This window comes from Petaurus breviceps, unplaced genomic scaffold (assembly GCF_028583685.1).
Source record: "Petaurus breviceps papuanus isolate PSGF00001 unplaced genomic scaffold, PetGlider_PUasm1.0 90604, whole genome shotgun sequence".
In the NCBI taxonomy this organism is placed as follows: Eukaryota; Metazoa; Chordata; class Mammalia; order Diprotodontia; family Petauridae; genus Petaurus; species Petaurus breviceps.
This window is the reverse complement of record NW_027187285.1, coordinates 5,865,651-5,886,884: the sequence shown is the minus strand read 5'-3', so window position 1 is coordinate 5,886,884 and position 21,234 is coordinate 5,865,651. Positions and strand designations below refer to the sequence as shown.

The following is a 21,234-nucleotide window of genomic DNA, read 5'->3' as shown; positions in this document are numbered from 1 at the left end:
TGTATTATTAGCCATGTGTCCTTGGGCTTCACTTAGTCCCAATTGCCCTGCCTTCCCCCCTCCAAAAAAAAAAAGCAAAAAAAATTAATTGCTGTAACATTGTCTTTCAGGTAGTTGAGCTTCATATTATCTACAGACATTATTAGTCATCGGAGCTCTTACAGAAGCACTTTGATGTTACGTGAATTCTGCCATTTTGCTAGCATGGAAATGACTCCTTAGTCCACCACTCCATCAAATTTATGACATTTATGACATTATGACATTTATGACATTCATATTAATTTTTATTACAAATTTTACAAATGGGGGAGAGGAAAGTAGTGTTTCTGGATTTTTAGGTCCATACTCTAAGCTTTTACATTTGGTTTTCATAAATTGTTCTTGGAAGCCCAATAATCATTCCGGTTCATCTTGTAAATGTTTTATCTTTATCATCTTCAAGACCTACTCCTTTCTGACCTTCTTCAAGTTCTTCTACTAGTAGGAAATTTCAAGGGACTTTTACTTCCAAGCCCATGGTCACCACCATCTTGACAGAATTTTTTTTTTCTTAATTTCTGTTCATTCTATAGACAGCTAGGGAATTATTACCTGTTTGTGTCATTATTCTGTCTGCATAGTTGCTATTTTCTGTCAGAATGTCATGATATACAAATACGTTTATCTTTTGGAAGATAAAGCTAAGCTGTTCTGCATACCAAATTAAGATAGAATAAGATTAAATATTCTGAAAACTTCCAGAAAGATGGGAGAATGAGAGGCTGTGAGATGGCCTTGTCTCTCTCTCAAAAATAATGAGGATACACAGTTAACAATCAAAACTGTGAATGTGAATGGGATGAATTCTCCCATGAAATGGAAGTGGATGGTAGAGTAGATGAAAAACCCAAATTCTAGAATATGTTGCTTACAAGAAACACATCTGAAGTAGAGAGGTATACACAGAGGAAAGGTAAGGGACTGGAGCAGAATCTACTATGTTTCAGCTTAAGTAGGAAAAAAAAAAGCAGGGGTAGCAATCCTGATCTCAGAGAAAACAAAAGCAAAAATAGATCTAATTAAAAGAGATATGGAAGGAAACTACATCTTGATAAAAGGTACCACAGATAATGAAGTAATATTAATACTAAACATATATGTAACAAGTGGTATATCATCCAAATTCTCAAAGGAGAAGTAAGTTACAAGAAGAAACAGAAAGAACCCAGTGTCTGATAAAACCAAAGACCCCAACTTCTGGGATAAGAACTATCTGACAAAAACTGCTGGGAAAACTAGAAAACAATGGGGCACAAACTAGGTGTAGACCAAGATCTCCCACTATATACCAAGATATGGTCAAAATGGGCACATAATTTAGACATAAAAGGTGATACCATAAGCAAATTAGAAGAGCAAGGAATAGTCTACCTCTCTGTCAAAAATAATGAGAAAGATACACAGTTAATAATGAAAACTGTGAATGTGAATGTTAGATCTATAGAGAAGGGAAGAACTCAAGACCAAGCAAGAGATAGAGAATATTACCAAATGGAAAATAGATCATTTTGATTATATTACACTTTAAAAGCTTTTGTACAAACAAAGCCAATGCAACCAAGATTAGAAAAATATAAGGAAAGCAGAAAGCATCAATCTTTATAGCAAGTGTCTGGTGATGGCCTCATTTCTAAAATATATAGAGAACTGAGTCAAATTTATAAGAATACAAGCCACTCATCAATTGATAAACAGGCAGTTTTCAGAGGAAGAAATTAAAGCTATCTATAGTCATATGAAAAAAATGGCCTAAATCACATATCAATTAGAGAAATGCAAATCAAAACAGCTCTGAGGTACCACTTCACACCTATCAGATTGGTGAACAAGACAAAAGAGGAAAATGATAAATGCTAGAGAAGATGTGGGAAAACTGGAACACTACTGCACTGGTGGTGGAGTTGTGAAATAATCCAACCATTCTGGAGAACAATTTGGAACTATGCCCAAAGGGCTATAAAAATGTACATACTCTTTCACCCAGCAATACCATTTCTAGGGCTGTATTCCAAAGAGACCATAAAAATGGGAAAAGGACCCACATGAACAAAAATATTCACACCACTTTTTGTGGTGGCAAAGACCTGAAAATTGAGGGGATGCCCATCAATTGGGGAATGGGTGAACAAGTTGTGGTATATGAATGTAATGGAATCCTACTGTGTTATAAGAAATGATGAGTAGGCAGACTTCAGAAAAACCTAGAAACTTATATGAACTGATGTTGAAGGAGATGAGAACACTGTACATAGTTACAGTCATGTCGTGCAATAAGGAACTTTGATAGACTTAGCTCTTCTTAGCAATGCAATAATCTAAGGCAACTCCAAAAGGCTCAGGCTGGAAAATGCTATCCCCATCCAGAGAAAGAACTACAGAGCTTGAATGTAGATCGAAGCACACTATTTGCTCTCTCTCGCTCTTTTTTGTTTTGTTTTGTTTATCCTTTCTCATGGTTTATCCTATTGGCTCTCATTCTTATTTACAACATGACTGATGTGAAAATAGGTTTAATGTGAATGTGTATGTAGGGCCTATATCAGATTACACACTGTTTTAGGGAGGGAAGAGAGGTGGAGAAAATTTAAAAAATTTAAAATTTAAAAATTCAAAAGCTTGTAGAACCGAAAGTTAAAAACTAAAAATTAATTAATTAACATAAAGGAAAAAGCTGAGCAGACAGATTTCAGAAAACCAGGAAAGACTTGTGCGAACTGATGCAGAGTGAAATGAACAGAACCAGGAAAACATTGTACACAGTATCAGAAACATTGTATGATGATCAAATATGAATGACTTAGCTCTCCTCAGCAACCCAATGAATCAAGAAAAGTACAAAGGACCCATGATGCAAAATGCTATCCACATCAAGACAAAAAACTGACAGACTCTGAATGCAGATAGAAGCATATTTATTCTTACTTTTTTCTTGTTTTTTTTTCTTTTGATTCTTTCACAACTATGACTAATATGGACATATCTGAAAGAGATATTAATTAAAAACATCCTAGGAGGAACTGAGGCTAAAACTGAATGTTTTTTTATTTAATATTTTCTTTTTTCCCTATTACACATAAAAACAACTTTTAACATTTTTTTTTAATTTTGAGTTTCAAATCCTTCCACCCTCCCTGTCTCCAGCATTGAGAAGGCAGGCATTTTGACATAGGTTATATATGTACAGGCATACAAGATATTTCCATATTAGTCATATTAGGAAAGAAAACATGGACCAAAATACAAACAAACAAGAAAAATAAAGTTTAAAAAAGCATACTTCAATCTGCATTCTGACTCCCTCAGTTCTTTCTCTGGAGACGGATAGCATTTTTCATCATAGGTCCTTTGGAATTACCTTGGATCATTGTATTGCTGAGAACAGCTAAGTCATTCACAGTTGATCACCATACAACATTGCTATTACTGTGTGCAATGTTCTCCTGGTTCTGTTGATTTTACTTTGTATCAGTTCATATAAATCTTTCCAAGTTTTTTTAAATCTTTTTTTCTTTTTTTGGAGGGAGAAGGTAGGGCAATTGGGGTTAAGTGACTTGCCCAAGTTCATATGGCTAATTTTGTGTTAAGTATCTGAAGCCAGATTTGAACTCAGGTCCTCCTGGACTCCAGGGCCAGTGCTCAATTCACTGTGTCACCTAGTTGCCCCTCTTTCTAAGTTTTTATGAGAACATATTGCTCATCATTTCTCATAGCACAGGAGTGTTCCATCACAATTATATAATATCACTTGTTCACCATTACCTAATTGATGTGTGTCCCCTCAATGGCCAATTCTTTGCCACCATAAAAAATTTCCATAAAAATTTTTGTACATATAAGTCCTTTTCTTTTTTTTAATATCTCTTTCAGATACAGATCTACTGACACAACTGGATCAAAGGGTACACAAAGTTTTACAGCCCTCTGGGCACATTTCCAGATTGTTCTCCAGAATGCCTGGATCAGTTCACAACTCCACCAACAATGCATTAGTTTCCCAATTTTCCATATCCCCTCTAACATTTGTCATTTTCCTTTTCTCTTATATTAATAAGTTTGAGGTGTACCTCAGAGTTGTTTCAATTTGCATTTCTCTAATCAATAGTAATTTAGAACATTTTTTCATATGATTATAGATAGCTTTGATTTCTTCTTTTGAAAACTTCTTTTTCATATCCCTTGACTATTTATCAACTGGGGAATGACTTGTATTCTTATAAATTTGACCCAGTTCACTATATATTGAGAAATGAAGCCTTTATGAGAGAAACTTGTATAAAATTATTTTCATAGTTATGATTACTTACAGTATATTTCCCTCCATCCCATTTTCCCCATTTATCCTTCTCTCTCTCTCTGTCTCTCTCTCTCTCTCTCTCTCTCTGTCTCTCTCTCTCTCTGTCTCTCTCTCTCTCTGTCTCTCTCTCCTTTCACCCTCACTCTCCTCAAAAGTGTTTTGCTTCTGTATCACTACTGGGTCTGTATCTTAAAGAGATAAAATAGGGAAAAGGACCTGCATGTACAAAAATATTTATAATAGCCCTTTCCGTGGTGGCAAAATACTAGAAATTGAGGGGATGTTCAACAATTGGGGAATGACTGAACAAGAAATGATGAGCAGGCAATTTAAGAAAAACCTGGAAAGACTTGTATGTACTAATACAAAGTGAAATGAGCAGAACCAGGAAAATACTTTACACAGTAACAGCAACACTGTGTGATGATCAACTTTGAATGATTTAGCTCTTCTCATCAATACAATGATCCAAGACAATTACAAAGGATTCATGATGAAAAATGCAATCCATATCTAAAGAAAGAACCGATGGACTCTGAATGCAGACTGAAGCATAGTATTTTTACTTTATTTTTTTTCGTGATTTTTTTCCTTTTGGTCTGTCTCTTCTTTCTCAACTGTGACTAACATGGAAATATGTTCTATATGACTGCATATATATAAAACCTATATCAAATTGCTTACCACTCTAGGAAGAGGGGAGGGGAGGGAAGGAGGGAGAAAAATTTGGAACTCTATTGTAAAAATTTTGTAAAAGTGAATGCTAAAAATTTTTACATATAATTAGAAAAAAATACTATTTGAAAAAAGTATTTTGCTTCTGGTCACTACTTGCCCCAATCCACTTGTCCTATCAATCCCCCACCCATTCCCTTATCCACTTCCATTCCTATTTCTGTGTAAGGTAAAATAGATTTCTATACTCCATTGAGTGTGTGTTATTCCTTCTTTGGGACAATTCCAATGAGAGTAAGGTTCAAGAGCTATCTGCCACCCCCCTCTGCTGTAAAAGCTCTTTTGCTCCTCTTTTATGAAAGATAATTTACTTCTCCCTTCCTTCTCCCAGCGAATCCCTCTTTCTCACCCCTTAATTTAAATTTTGGATTTTTTTTTGCTTTTTGGAGGGCAATTGGGGTTAAGTGACTTGCCCAAGGTCACATGGCTAGTTTTTTTGTGTTAAGTGTCTAAGGCCAGATTTGAACTTAGGTCCTCCTGACTCCAGGGCTGGTGCTCTATTCACTGTGCCACCTAGCCACCCCAATTTAATTTTTTTTTAGATATCATCCCATCATAGTCAACTCACACCTAGACCTTCTGTCTATGTATATTCCTTCCAACTGCCCTAAGAATAAGAAGGTTCTCAGGAGTCACAAGTATCATCTTCCCATGTAGGAATGCAAACAATTTAATCTTACTAAGTTCCTTATGATTTCTCTTTCCTTTTGACCTTTTTTTTTTACTTCTCTTGAGTTTTATTTTTGAAAGTCAAATTTTCGATTCAGCTCTGATCTTTTCATCAGGAATGCATGAAAGTTCTCTATTTCATTAAATTTCCATTTTTCCCCCTGAAGAATTATACACAGTTTTGCTGTATAGGTGATTCTTGGTTGTAATCCCTAGCTCCTTTGCCCTCCAGAATATCATATTCTAAGACCTTTAACATAGAAACTGCTAAGTTTTGTGTTATCTTGACTGTGGTTTCACAATATTTGAATTATTTCTTTCTGGCTGCTTGCAATATTTTCTCCTTAATCTGGGAGATCTAGGATTTGACTATAATATTCCTATAAGTTTTCATTTGGGGATCTCTTTCAGGAGGTGATAAGTAGATCCTTTTAATTTCTATTTTAGGGGCAGCTAGGTGGTACAGTGAATAGAGTACCAGCCCAAAAGTCAGGAGGACTTGAGTTCAAATCCGGACTCAGGCACTTAACTAGCTGTTTGACCTTGGGCAAGTCACTTAACCCCAATTGCCTTGCCTTTCCTGCTCCAAAAGAAAAAAATTATTTTTTACCCTCTTATTCCAGGGTATCATGGCAGTTTTCCTTGATAATTTCTTGAAAGATGATGTCTAGGCTCTTTTTTTGATTGTGGCTTTCAGGTAGTCCAATAATTCTAAAATTATCTCTCTTGGATCTATTTTCCAGGTCAGTTGCTTTTCCAATGAGATATTTCACACTTTCTTCTATTTCTTCACTCTTCTGACTTTGTTTCTTTTTTTTTTTTTTTATAAAGCAATCGGGGTTAAGTAACTTGCTCAAGGTTACAGCCAGTTATTTCTGGGTGTGGTGCTGAGTATCTGAGCCCGGATTTGATCCAGGTCATCCTGACACTGGAGCCAGTGCTCTTACTCGCTGAGCCACCTGGCTGCCCCTAAGCAATTGGGGTTAAGTAACTTGCTCAAGGTTACATGGCCAGGTGTTTCTGGGCGGGTGCTAAGTGTCTGAGCCCGGGATTCGATCTCCAGGTCTTCTCAACCCTGGAGCCGGTGCTCTTACTCGTTGTGCTACCTGGCCGCCCCCTGACTTTGTTTCTTGATGAACTGTGGAATCATTAGCTTCCACTTGCTCAATTCCAATTTTTAAGGAATTATTTTCTTCAGTGATCTTTTGTACCACCTTTTCCATTTGGCCAACTTTGCTTTTTGGAGTTCTTCTTGATTGATATGTAGCTATATATTGTCTCTGGAAATTTTTTTTCTTTGTTATTAATTTATAATGATTGAATTTAATCATAAATGAGGAAAAAAGAAAATTTCCAGAGATAATATACAGCTCCATATCCACCAATTTTAGAATTTGTAAAAGGGAACTGATTTATGCAAAAATATACACAGTTGACTTATTTGTAAATAAAAACAATGCAAAAAAACTAGAGGTGACTTATATCCTATATATATTATATCCAGGGAATGGCCGAGTAATTTATATTATTAATGTAAAGAACAATCTTATACCATAAAAAGTGAAAATATAAATATAAAAATAAGGAAAGACATACAAAATACAATACAGTCATGTCCCCAGAATAAAATCATGCATGTTGACATTAGAGAGGCAACACAGAGCACAGTGGATTAAGTGGTCTATACTGAGTCAGGAAGAAGTGGACTTAAATCTTCATTCAGACATTGACTAGCTGTGGAACCCTAAGCAAATCACTGGACATCTTGAGGTCTCAGATTCTCATATGTAAAATGAGACAACTGGCCTAACTATCCTTCTCACTCTAAATTTATGATCCTATGACAATTCAATATATTTTTAAAAAACAAAAAACTCAACCAATAAAACTTTAAAAGGACAGAGATGGAGTCAGAAATTGACATGAAACAAACCAGTGTTACTATTTTGATAAAAGTAATTTTCCATGTTTTTTCCATATGCATAAGTGATATCATATTGCATGCCTTCTCAAGAGGTAAAGATTGAGGAAAAAGGGAGAAAGAGAATATGGAACTCAAAATTTTCAAAAAATAAATGTTAAAATTTTTTTGAATGTAATTGGGAATATTTAAGAAGCTAAAAATTGTTTTTAAAATAATTTTCCAATAACATTTCCAAAAAGTTCAAGTTTTAGGGTTTTGTGTGGGGATATGTTCCATATTATTTGATTATTTTTATTTGTTCAGAGTTAATACATAGTATTTAAATAACATCACTTTTAAAAGGTGAAATGGCCCTAATATAGCAGAAAATTTTAAATTTCTAACATTAAAAGTTATATAAACATTTTTTATGGAGATTTTTAAGGAATAAGACAGAATAGGTAATAGGATGAGATATAGAAAAAGCACTGAGGCTCTGGTCCTAGCTCTGGAAATCGTTTCATTTCTCTGGGCCTCGATTTCCTTATTTAAGATTAAGTAGGAGACTTAGAATGATCTTTGAGGTCACTTTCAGCTCTAAAATTTTATGACTGATCTGTCTGGAGAGATATTAACAGATTAGATTAGTGGTGTCAAACTCAAATAGAAATAGGGGTCACTACACTATGTAGAAATCCCTGTGGGCTTCATTTTAACTTAAAAAACACATATTCAGGGTGGAGCCAAAATAATGGAGTAAAAGCAGGAACTTGCTTGAACTCCCACTCCAACCACCTACAATAACTATAAAAAAATGACTCTAAACAAATTTTAGAGCCCAAAAAGCCAATGAGGAGAAGAATGCCTTAAAAAGCCAAATTGCCCAGATGGAAAAGGAATTTCAAAAACTCACTGAAGAGAATAATTCCTTCAAAATTAGACTGGAGCAAATGGAAGCTAATGACTTTATGAGAAACTAAGATGCTATAAAACAGATCCAAACAAATGAAAAAATAGAAGGCAATGTGAAATATATCATTGGAAAAACCACTGACCTGGAAAATAGATCCAGGAGAGAAAATTTAAAAATTATTGGACTACCTGAAAGCCATGATCAAAAAAAACAACAACCTAGAAATCATCTTTCAAGAAATTCTCGAGTTGTGAACTGATCCAGCCTTTCTGGAGAGCAATCTGGAATTATGCCCAAAGGGCTATAAATACTTTCATACCCTTTGATCCAGCAATACCACTCCTAGGGTTATATCCCAAAGAGATCATAGAAATGGGAGAAAGACCCATATGTACAAAAATGTTTATAGCAGCTCTTTTTGTTGTGGCAAAGAATTGGAAATTAAGGGGGTGTCCATCAATTGGGGAATGGCTGAACAAGTTGTGGTATATGCATGTCATGGAATATTATTGCGCTATAAGAAACGGGGAGCAGGCGGTCTTCATATTTACCTGGAGAGGCTTAAAAGAACTGATGATGAGTGAGAAGAGTAGAACCAGGAGGAATTTGTACACAATTACAGACACAACGTATGTGTGATGACCAACTTTGATAGACTGGACTCTTCTCAACAATGCAGGGATATAAGTCAATCCCAAAAGACGTATGATGGAGAGAAAAACGTGCATCCAGAGAAAGAACTAGAAAGAACTAAATTTATATCCAGGTGGAAGCAAAATACCTGATCTTTTTTGTTCTCTTATTTGATTTTATGTCCTCTTTACCATTTTTCATTCCAGCTGGTACAATCCATCCTTATAACCTGACCATTGTATAATGTGAAAGTATTTACAGATCCTATACTTGATTATAAGATGCCATGGGGGGGAGGGGAGGGAGGAGGACAAAATGTGAAATTCAAGGAATTGTGGAATTGAATCCTGTAAACTAAAAGGAAACAAATTAATAAATTAAAGAATTAAAAATTAAAAAAAAAAGAAGCTACATCTTGCTTCCTTATTGTGTCATTTTGAAAGGGGCACATCAATGTCCCCCACTGTTATAGTTTTACTGTCTCTTGCTGTAACTCATTTAGCCTTTTATTTAAGTATTCAGATGCTATGCCATTAAGTATTGAAATTAATTAATTGCTTGTGGTACCTTTCAGCCAAATGTAGTTTCCTTGTTTATTTCTTTTTCAAGTCTATTTTTTTGCTGTTACTTTGTCTAAGATCATGTTTTCTACTCCCCACCCTTTTTTAAAAAAAATTGTAATAAAGCATAACTGATTCTGCTTCAACCCTGTATTTTAATTCTGTGTGAGTCTTTATGTTTCAAATTTGCTTCTTGTAAACCATATATTGTTAGATGTTCTCTTTTATTTCCCTGTTAAGTTGAAAGTATTTATTCCTATGTCAAAATGTGTGTTCTAGCCTCCTTTGACCAGTTCAGTTGAAAGTGAGGTTCAAGTGATGCCCTCTTCCTCTACCCCTTCCTCATTTGTAGAGACTCTACTATCCCAAACCCTGATGGTGCGACATAACAATTCCTCCTCCATACCCTTTCTCCTCCTTTCTTTCCTAGTTAGTCTTGTTTTCCTTTCATTTCCTTTCTTCTCTTAAGATCATCAAAAAGTGGATGGCTAAGTGGCACAGTGAATAGAGCACCAGCCCTGGAGTTAGGAGGACCTGAGTTCAAATCTTGCCTCAGATACTTAACACAAAAACTAGCCATATGACCTTGGGCAAGTCACTTAACCCTAACTGCCTTCCCCCCCCCAAAAGAAAGGCAAAAAAAAAAAATAGATCATCAAAAAGTAACAAAACTATTCCTAGACCCTCTCTGATTTACTTTCTCTATGATTCCTAATGACATTAGGTTCATTAGAATATAAATATTTCATTCTTGCAGAGTCCCCTTTGATTGCTTACTTGTATTTACCTTTTTATATTTTTCTTGATTCTTGTACCCAGTTCTGGTTTTTTTTAGTCACAAATACTTATAAGTCCTCTATTTCATTAAAGATCCACACACCCCCAGTAGAATTATTTTCACATTTCCTAAGTTATTCACTTTCATAAACATATCTTTTTTTTTTTTTTTGCTTTTTGGAGGGGGGAAGGCAGGGAAATTGGGGTTAAGTGACTTGCCCAAGGTCACACAGCTAGTAAGTGTTAAATGTCTGAGGCTGGATTTGAACTCAGGTCTTCCTGACTCCAGGGCTGGTGCTCTATTCACTGCACCACTTAGCTGCCCCAACCTATTATCTTTTTACCTTTTAGAATGCCATCTTCTGAACACATCTTTCCAGCATGTGTTGAGAAATTAAGTGATTTGCCCAGTGTCACACAGGCAGTATGTGTCAAAGTCAGGACATGACCCCATATTTTTGTTTCTCTAAAGCCAACCCTCTATTCATTACAGCCTGATGCCACTTTTTACCCATGGGTCCACAACTATTAGAAAGCAAATTGTGGTTGAATGGCTGCATGCAAGGAATAGTCCTTACTAATTCAACATCAATATGAAAGGGCAAGTGTAGTGGAATGCCTCAAAGATTAATGCTGGGCCCTGTAGTGTTTAATATGTGTAATCAATGGCTTGGACAGGGATTGTATGTCAAATTGAATTCTTCTTACCATTTCAGACACACACATGCACATATGTATACGTGTAATAGTTTCACGTATTACTTTGAAAACTGTCCTCTTTGGGTTACCTTCTAAACTGTTTCATTCTCTTCTGTGCATTTAAAAGAATATTTCAGTGACCCTTTTTGAGGCCTCACTATGCTCTTCTGGTCTGCTGATCCCTCTACTTCTCCAATGAAAAATCAAGAGAAATAGATAGAAAAAAAAACCTGTGTAACAAATAAGCATTGTCAAGCAAAAAAGCTACAAAGTGGCCACATCCAAGGACGTAAGTTTCTTCCTGACCCTTGAGGCCCTCACTCCTCTCTTAGGAGGTGGGTACCATGCTTCTTCACAAGCCGAAAGGCAAGGTTGGTCACTGCACTGATAAGAGTTCTTTCAAAGTCTTTCCAAGTTTTCTTTCTTGATAATATTGTGATCTTTGTACAAACTTTTCTCCTGGTTCCGCTTACTTCCCTTTGCATTAGTTCTCTGAAATCTATTTTTTCATAATTTCTTACATATTCTATTACATTTATGTATCACAATTTGTTCAGCTGTTCCCCAGTTGTCAAAGAAGCAGTTCTATATACCCTTACATTCCAGTTTTTTTTTTCCTGTTTTAATTTTTATTTTTTCCCTTTTAATTCCTTCTTCAGAATCAGGAGGTGGCTAGGTGACACAGTGAATAGAATGGTGGACTTGGAGTCAGAGGGAGATCTGAGTTCAACACCAGCTATAGACACTTGCTAGCTGTGTGACCCTGGGCAACTCACTTAATCTCTGGCTGCCCTCAGTTTCCTCCTCTGTAAAATGAGGATATTTATATCTACCTCCCAGGGTTCTTGTGAGGATAAAACAAGATAATATTTGTAAAGTGCTTTGCAAACCTAAAGAACCATGCAAATTCTGGCTTAGGAAATTTGTTTGGCTTGCCACCCTCTGGTATTATTTTCCCTTTTAATCCCTGCATCTCTCTATCCTTGCTTATTTCCTTGTTAAATTTTATGTATTTCTACATAAACCAAACTATTTAGAAGAGTTCAGTCCTCCTTTGGATCAGATAAGAGGAACACGGTTCAATAGATACCTGTTCCTCCACCCCTCCCCCATGTTGGAATTCTCTTCTTCTCATGTACCCCAGTTACAAGGAATAACGAGCTCTACTCCCTTCTTCTTTTTTTATACTCTGATGTATTCCTTTTATCCTCCCTTTAATTGCTATTTAATTGCTATCCTTTAATTGCTTATGTGAGCAATTAAATATAATGAGGATAATATTTCTGCTATAGTAGAGGAAGAGATCCAAGATGGAATTTTGCATCCCATCTGGAAATCATTGAGTTCTTCATGTTTATTAGTACAGTAAGAAATCAGGTGTTCAGGAAAATATCCAAATGGTAACCAGTGGATAAATGGTATCACAGCCCCTTTTTTTCCATCAAAACAAGAAAATATTGGAGATGAAGCTGCTAGAACATTTTTTGTTCTCCCAGGATGAAGTCAGTGAGGTATGATTGTTTGCACTGGTCATCCTCTGGTCCTGGAATGTACGCCCTTCTCATAGCATCCCTCTCTTCTTTCAAGATGCATAAGAAGCACTGCCTTGTACATGAAACCTTTCCCAGTCTCCCCAACTCCTAGTACATTCTCTCCCAAATTACCTTGTATTTAACTGCTTTGCAGTTCTGGGGTGAAAAAAGTCACTTACCATAGTTTTCCACAGATTTCTTGATCATTAATTGATCTGGTTTATTTTAGATTTTTGTTGGAATACTCATATGGGAACCAGGCTACCTGCCTTCCTTCAAGCAGTTATCTTGACTGGGCTAGAACATATATTTTCAAATATGACTAATGTGATGCTTCCTTTTTCATAGCTGTACTATTGATTACAAGGAAGAGTTCTGTTGTGGGGTGTGCGTGTGTGTGCGTGTGTGTGTTGTGTATGCATATGAATGGGGAGAGTCTGTGGGATGTAGCAGTGATATAAAAAAAGAAAAAAGAATCTATGTTTTTTAAAGTTTTGTGGGGAATTGGAAATATAATTTTTGTCTTTGATGTCTTTCCTAGTTTAGCTAGATAAAAATTTGGGGGATGAAGTTTAATTTCCTTTAAATTAATTTCCCTTGGGGCAGCCAGGTAGCACAGCAAGTAAGAGCACCGGCCCCAGTGTTGGGATGACCTGGGGATCAAATCTGGGCTCAGACACTTAGCACCCACCCAGAAACACCTGGCCGTATAACCTTGAGCAAGTTACTTAACCCCAATTGCTTTAAAAATATTAATTAATTTATTAATTTCCCTTGATTATACAGGAGAGAGAGAGGGAGGGAGGGAGGTACAGAGAGAGAGAGAGAGAGAGAGAGAGAGAGAGAGAGAGAAATGGATTTTTCTGTTATTCCATGATGAATGCAGGATCTTGTATGATTCTATTTAAGATTCCTTTCTAAGCAACATTTACCTTCTTAGTTGTTCATAAAAACTTTTATTGATGAAGCTCTGGAATTTTGAAGACGTGTCTTAGCTGAGCTGAATCTGGTATTTCTCTCTGAGGGAATCTGATGGATTCTATTGATCTATAATCCATCCCTTTATCTTACTACTTCTAGGAAATTTTCTTGAATAATGTTCTGAAAAAATAGTTAGTTAGACTTTCCTGGAATTTTCCGGTAATCTAATGTCTCAAATTATTCCTCCAAATTCTGTCTTCTAATTGTATCTTCTCTGCTTGTAAAACTTTTCACGCATTTATCCAGCTGTCTTATCCCTTGGTCTTGTTTCTTCTCCATATTCTGTTATTTCTGTTGATTGACTTTCTGACCTGAGAATTTAATTTCATATTAATTCCTTGCCTTAATTCAAAATTTCTCCTTTTTTTTCATGGAACTTTCAGCTACACTTTAAAGTTTTTTAAAGAGCTGCTTCTCTCTTTCTCTCTCACTTTTTGATGAGACAGTTTGGGTTAAGTGACTTGCTCATGGTCACACAGCTATTGTGTTGTTCTTTTAATTATTATTATTATTAAACTTATTATTTTATTTTTTGCTTTTTGGAGGGCAGTTGGGGTTAAGTGACTTGCCCAAGGTCACATGGCTAATTTTTTGTGTGTGTTATGTGTCTGAGGCCAGATTTGAACTCAGGTCCTCCTGACTCCAGGGCTGGTCCTCTATGCACACTGGGCCACCTAGCTGCCCCTAGAACAACTTATTTTTTCTCCCATGCATGAAGCTTCCACCTTAGCTAAAGTATTCAGCTGGTTTATGATGTTCTATTATTATACTCTTCTCACATTCATCCTTTTGCATACATGAACTTGTCTTATTCCAGTTTTAGTGATAGCTGATCCATTACAGATACCAGAAACTAGCTTTTTAAAACTGACACCAGATTTGCCTTCATTTCCTTTAACTAACATATTTCTTATTTGATTTGATGTTTTGTTCTATGTCCGGTATTGTTTCCTGAACCTTTGTTGAAATTCATTTTTTTTCCTCTTCTAGTAAATTTTCCCATGAGATCTTTTTGTCCATATTGTTTGTTCATCCTATCTGAGTTTACAGATTCTTTTTTTTTTTTTGGAGGGGGGAAGGCAAAGCAATTGAGGTTAAGTGACTTGCCAAAGGTCACACAGTTAGTAAGTGTGTCAGGTGTCTGAGGCTGAATTTGAATTCAGGTCCTCCTGACTCCAGGGCCAGTGCACCACCTAGCTGCCTCTAGTTTACCCATTCTTTGGGCTAGAGGTGTCATACTTCAGCAGTCAAACCAGATTAAAATGTAATTGCAAAATGTTTAACAAAATAAATAAAAATATAATACAATATAGATAATCAGAATTTTCAGTTTTCTAAGTCCCTGTGCAGCCTACAGGGATCCATTTCTGTTTGAATTTGATACCATTGCTTTAGACAAAGTACTTTCAGGTCCTTCAGTCTTACCTTATGTGGCAACATCCCTGTGGCCTTCTTGGATGCATCTAGCTTTATAATGTACCTACAAATCTGGCACCTAGAGCTGCAAATAGGATTACAAATACTCCTATAATCTCCATTCCACAGTAATATGTCTATATATCCATTAATGTAACCTATGATTACATTGACTTTCTTCACTGCTGCATATCTCCTTTGCTGGATCTCCTAGATCATGCCCTTTAACCATAGGTATCCCTATGGTACGGATTCTTCTTTTATTTTTTGGAGGGGGGAAAGCAAAGCAATTGGGGTTGTGACTTGCCCAAGGTCACACAGTTAGTAAGTGTGTCAGTTGTCTGAGGCTGAATTTGAACTCAGGTCCTCCTAACTTCAGGGCTAGGTTCTGTCCTGGGCCCTCCTCTTCTCCCTCTAAACTATTTCACTTGGTGATCCCATCAGCTTGCATGGATTTAATCACCATCTCTGTGCTGATGATTCTCAGATCTACCTGTCCTGCCCCAACCTCTCTGCTGACCTTCAGTCTTGCATCTCCAGCTGCCTATTGGACATCTTAAACTAGATGTCCAGTAGAAACCTTAAATTCAACATGTCCAAAACTGACCTTATTATCTGCCCCCTAGGACCAACCCCTCCTTTAGAGGGCAATGCCGTCCTCCCAGTCCCTCGGGTTTGTAACCTAGGAGGTATCCTGGGCTCTTTACTGTTTCTCACCCCCCATGTCCAAACTATTTCCAAGGCCTGTTTATTTTACCTTTGCAACATCTCTCCAGGGCACCCCCTTCTCTTCTCTGATGCTGCTCCCATTCTAGTGCAGGCCCTCATGACTTCACTCTTCAATTACTGCAATAACCTGCGTGCATCCTGCCTGCCTCAAGTCTCTTCCCACTTCAAATTATCTTCCATTCACATATTAAAATGATTTTCCTAAAGCACAAGTCCTATCATGTTATTCCCACCCACCCACCACTCCTTACCCACCAGTATACTCCACTAGCTTCCTTTTGCCTCCAGGAGAAAATACAAAATTCTCTTTTTGGCATGCAAAACCCATCATAACCTAGCCCTTCCTAAATGTCCAGTCTTCTTATGCCTTCTTTTTTGTTTGTTTAATTTGTTTTAGTTTTCAACATTCATTTTCACAAGATTTTGTGTTACAAATTTTCTCCTCGTCTTTCCTCTACCCCCACCCCAAAATAGCAATTATACTGAATACCCCTTCCCCTAATCTGCTCTCTCTTATATCCTCCCCCATTCCCCCTAGGGCAACATGGATTTCTATACCCTAATCCCCGTAATCTTATTTCCCAGTTGCACGTAAAAAAAAATAATATATATTTTAACATTTGATTTTAAAACTTTGATTTCCAGATTCTTTCCCTTCTTCCCTTGTCACTCACTCCTACTGGGAGGAAAAGTGATTCAATGTAGGCTATAGATGTGTATTTATGCAAAACATTTCCATAGTAGATATATTGTGAAAGAATGACTATATTTCCCTCCATCCTATTCTGCCCCCCACTTATTCTATTTTCTACTTTGACCCTGTCCCTTTTCTAAAGTGTGTACTTCTAATTACCCTCCCCCCCAATCTGCCCTCCCTTGTATCATCCCCCCTCTTATCCCCTTACCCCTTACTTTCCTGTAGGTAAGATACCCAATTGAGTGTGTATGTCATACCCCCCTTAAGCCAAATTCAATGAGATTAAGGTTGACCCATTCTCTATTGCCTTCCTGTTCTTCCCCTCCATTGTAACAGTTTTCTCTTGCCTCTTTTATATGGGGTAATTTACTCTATTCTATCTCTCCCTATCTCCTCTCATTATATTCTTCTCTCACATCTTAATTTTATTTTTTAGATATCACCCCTTCTAATTCAACTGATCCTGTGCCCTCTGTCTATGTATACATGTACACATATATACAACTCAAATATGTATTTATACACACATATACCCTTTCATATAAATATGCATGTATGTATAAATATATATGTATACATATATATGTGTATATATATATACACATATATATTTCCATCAACTATCCTCATACTGAAAAAAAGTCACATGAGTTATAATTACCATTTTACCATTTAGGAATGTAAATAGTTCAATTTTAATAAGTTCCTTATAATTTCTTTTCCCTGTTTACCTTCTCATGCTTCTCTTATTGTATTTGAAAGTCAATTTTTCTATTCAACTCTCGTTTTTTCATCAAGAATGCTTAAAAGTCCTCTATTTCATTGAATGACCATTTTTTCCCCTGAAACATTATACTCAGTTTTGCTAGGTAGGTGATTCTTGGTTTTAATCCTAGCTCCTTTGACCTCTGTAATACCAGATTCCAAGCTCTTCAATCCTACAATGTAGAAGCTGCTAGATCTTGTTATCCCAATTGTGTTTCCACAATACTCAAATTGTTTCTTCCTGGCTGCTTGCAATATTTTCTCCTTGACCTGTGAACTCTGGAATTTGGCTATAATATTCCTAGGAGTTTTCTTTTTGGGATCTTTTTCAAGAGGCGATTGGTGAATTCTTGTAATGGGAATGCAAATTTGGAAGATCTTCCCTGCCCCTAGGCTGAGGTGCACCTGAAGCCTGGGGTGGGAGGCTTGTTTTTCAGTAGATACTTTTTGATTGGCCAGTGGGTCAATGGGATTGTTACATTCTCTGAGCCAGGAGAGGGCTATATAAGCCCTGAAGTGAGGCTTTGTTTTGGGGGCTCACTTTGAGAAGTGGTCTGTGATTTGATCTGGATTCTGGGAAGCCGTTGTCCAGAGCCCCCCCGGCTTTGAAAAACCCAGATGTTGGTTGGGTATGGATGTAATGGTTGGACAGTTTGGAAATCTGTCTACTTGATCAGTTTCTCTGACTTGATAATTCTGTCTGTATACTTTGAAGTTCAGGGTGCTGACCTTTTTCCCCTGAACTAGGTAAACGATACATATCTGGCTGATTAAAGTAAGCTTGTTAACCCATTTTGAGTTGCTTTCCTTTATCAAAGCAGATCCAAGAACCTGTGGTGGCAGCAAACCCTGAGGACACTTGGGGTGCTTGCTGCTACAATTCTTTCCATTTCTATTTTGTCCTCTGGTTCTAAAATATCAGAGCAATGTTCCTGGAGAATTTCTTGAAGGATGATTTCTAGGTTCTTTTTTGATGGTGGCTTTCAGGTAGGCCAATAACTTTTAAATTCTCTCTCCTGGATCTATTTTCCAGGTCAGTGGTTTTTTCCAATGAGATATTCCATATTGTCTTCTATTTTTTCATTAGTTTGGGTTTGTTTTATAGTACCTTGATTTCACATAAAGTCATTAGCTTCCATTTGCTCTAATCTAATTTTGAAGGAATTATTCTCTTCAGTGAGTTTTTGAAATTCCTTATCGATTCGGCAAATCTAGCTTTTTAAGACATTCTTCTCATTGGCTTTTTGGGGCTCTTTTTCCATTTGAGTTAGTCTATTTTTTTTTAAAGAAATTGGGATTAAGTAACTTGCTCAAGGTTACACAGCCAGTTATTTCTGGGTGTCGTGCTAAGGATCTGAGCCCGGATTCATTCCCAGGTCATCCCAACTCTGGGGCCATGCTCTTACTCACTACGCTACCTGGCCACCCCAAGTTAGTCTATTTTTTAAGGTACTATTTTCTTCAGTCAGGTTGTTGACTCTCTTTTCATGATTTTCTTGCCTCATTCTCATTTCTCTTCCCAGTTTTTCCTCCACTTCTCTTACTTAAGTTTCAAAATCCTTCTTGAGCTCCTCCATGGCCTGTAACCAATTCATATTTTCTTGGAAGCTTTTAATGCAGGAATTCTGACTTCATTATCTTTCTCCCATTCCATGCTTTGATCCTTTATGTCCCCAAAAAAGGATTCTATGGTATGATTGCACTTCCTTTGTTTGTTCATATTGCCAGTCAATTATTTGACATTTGAGGTCTTTGCCATGGTAGAACTCTGCTTTCAGAGAGATGAGCTTTGTCCCAAATTGCTGGGTTTTTTGCAAATGTCGTCAGAGGTCTGAGGAGGGCACCCTGTCTACAGACACCACACTGGCAAACCGGCATTTCTCACCCCAGGACTATCATCCAAGACTGTGACCCAGATCCAAGCAGCACACTGCCTCTGCCACCTCTCTCCCCAGGGGCAGGGGCCAGACCATGCCCTTCCTTTTCAACAGAGCTCCCTAGTAACCTTTTACTTTCTTTTTGGCATTTATGGGTTGCTAATTCTGGAAACTATCACAGTTGCTGGTGATTCACTCTCCTGAAGTCTGCTCTGGCTGCTGCTGCCTTCTTAGGGCTAAAACTGCACAGCTCACTGGGAACTGCTCTCAGCTCCCAGCACACTGTGATGGACCCTTCCTGCCAGCCTGCTAGGCTGCCCTCAGTGGGAGGTTTGTTTCTCTCTGTCATTTTGTGGGTTCTGTAGCTCTCAAGTTTGTTTAGAGTCATATAGGTATTTGAGATGGTTGTGGGGGGAGGTCACAGCATTTCCTGCTTCTACGCTGCCATCTTCACTCTGCCCCCTACCTTGCTTCTGACATATACTCTTTGATCCAGTGACCCTGTCCTTCTGGTTTTTCCATCTGTTGTCTCCAGGTGTTTTCTCTGACTGTCCCCCATGCCTAGAATGCTCTTTCTCTTCCACACTGACGACTGACCTTCCTGGCGTCCTTTAAGTGCCAAATAAAATCCCACCTCCTACAGGAAGCCTTCCCAAACCTCTCTTAGCACCAGTGCCTTCCTTCTGCTAATTATCTCCTCTATCTGTCATATATATAGTATGTTGTGTATATATTTGTTTGCATGTTGTCTCCATTAGATTGTAAGCTTTTTGAGGGCAGGAACTGTCTTTTGTCTCTTTTTGTATCCCCAGAGCTTAACACAGTGAATGGCATAAAGTAGATACTTCAGATTTATTTATTGATGGCTTGTATTAAGCTTAGCATCAATTAAAAAACCCCCAAGAACTTTGAAACACGAAATGTTGTCAGATCAGGTCTTCTGTATACTGAACTTGTGTAACTGATGTTTTGTATTTCAGTGATTTCAGTGCAAGACTTTACATTTATTCCTGATGAAGGATTGATTCTGCTAGGGGGGATGATCTGGGGTAAGGAGTGGCCACAGCCCTAGGCAGGGCATTGAAAGAGAAGCCATTTCTGAAGGAGCATTTGGGTGACACACATCTCAGGGCAGAGTGGTGTCTTAGTCCAATCTGAAACCTGCAAAGAACTATCCACAGCAGAAATCTGAGACCAAAGGGGAACCTGCACTTCTGCCACTCTGAACCAAACCCAGGTCAGGAACTTGCAAAGCTAAGATCAGAGCAATAAGAATTTGCCTTGGATTAGATCACTTTGAGGCCACTTCTGGTCCTCAACCTTAGCTGTCCCTGAGATCCTGGAATAATGCAACACCCAAAACTCCCTCAGAACCTCCATTCAGAAATATACACAGCCTGGTCCTAATATCAGCTTGGAGTTCAGGAAGTAGGCTTGAAGAATGAGCAAACAAAAAAGAAATACTATCATAAAAAGCTATTATAGTGACAGACATGCTTGAGACACAAACCCAGAAGAAAAAAATAACTCCGAAATATCTACAAGCAAAACCTCAAAAAACCCAGCTTGGGAACAGATTGAACTAGAATTCCTGGAAGTGATGAAACAAGAGTTAGAAATATTTTTATAATAAAATGAGAACACTAGAGGAACAAAAAATGGAAAAGAAATGAGACCTATGGAAGAATTGGAAAAAGAATGAATAGTTTGAAATAAGAGGTTTGAAACTTTGGCCAAGCAACAAACTCCCTAAAAATTAGAATGGATGAAATAGAAACCAATGACTCCATATAGCAACAAAAAATATTAAAACAAAATTACAAGCCTAAAAAAAAATAGAAGAAAGTATGAGGTATTTATATACCTCAAAACAACTGACCTGGAAAATCAGATCAAGGAGGAAAAAAAGTTAAGAATATTGTATTACTTGAATACCATGATCAAAAGAAGAGCTTAGACATTCCATTTCAAGAATTCTTAAAAACATAACTACCCAGATCTCTTAGAATCAG

The 21,234-nt window shown here is 37.2% G+C and overlaps 1 pseudogene; it reads right to left on the bottom strand.

Annotated features, from left to right (window-relative positions):
• Positions 1 to 84: 84 nt before the first annotated feature.
• On the bottom strand, positions 85 to 940 carry LOC138142819 (ubiquitin-conjugating enzyme E2 variant 1-like; annotated as a pseudogene).
• Between the last annotated feature and the right edge of the window lie 20,294 nt (positions 941 to 21,234).